Here is a 741-nt window from a genome sequence, read left to right on the forward strand (position 1 = left end):
ATTTTCTTGTAGACGGCTGGGCTAGCTGCGCCCCCTCCCCCTCACACCCCTTCCCATGCTGGCCCCGCCTTGGGCACAGACACACTCACACCCTCTCACACCCGCTCACACAAGGACCCTTGGTGTCTCTGGGCAGGCTCAGCCTCAGAGACTCAGACTTTCCACTGCCCAGATGGGGACACTGAGGCGCTTGCTGGCACCCTGCCAGGCAGGGAACCAGGAGAGGGCAGACATGGGAGGGAGACGCGGGGGCAGGGGACCTCGGGTTGCTAGGCCATGCGCTGGCCCTGGAATTCTGTCCGGAGGCTGCTCAGAAGCCGGGCTGTCTGGGCCTAATGGGATCAGAGAGCGGCTGTGGGTTTTCGGCAGGGCTTGGTCTAGCCCTCAGGGCGTCGTGCGTCTTCCTGCCCATCCAGCCATTTTTCCCTTACAGAGAGGACCTAGGTAGAATGGGACCCGGATGAGGGCCGGCAGGGGGCTCCACAGATGCCAGCTGAGAGTGGGAAGCTGATTCAGAGCAGAGGAACCTGACGACTCAGCCTTCTTGCTCAATCCACACAAGGCCCCCAGGATGGGAGAGCCGCGCTGTGGGTGGCACTTCCTCTGGGTGCACCCTGCGTGGCTGGCCACTTCCCGAGGGCCAGCGTGCCTCAGTGTAAGGAGTACCTCGCTTCTGCCCAGCAGAGGTCCCGGGAGAAAACACAAAGGCGGAGAGGCAGCGCCAGAGAGGCAGGGGCCTGC

Source organism: Tupaia chinensis, unplaced genomic scaffold (genome assembly GCF_000334495.1).
Source record: "Tupaia chinensis unplaced genomic scaffold, TupChi_1.0 Scaffold144326_1, whole genome shotgun sequence".
NCBI classification, from domain to species: Eukaryota; Metazoa; Chordata; class Mammalia; order Scandentia; family Tupaiidae; genus Tupaia; species Tupaia belangeri.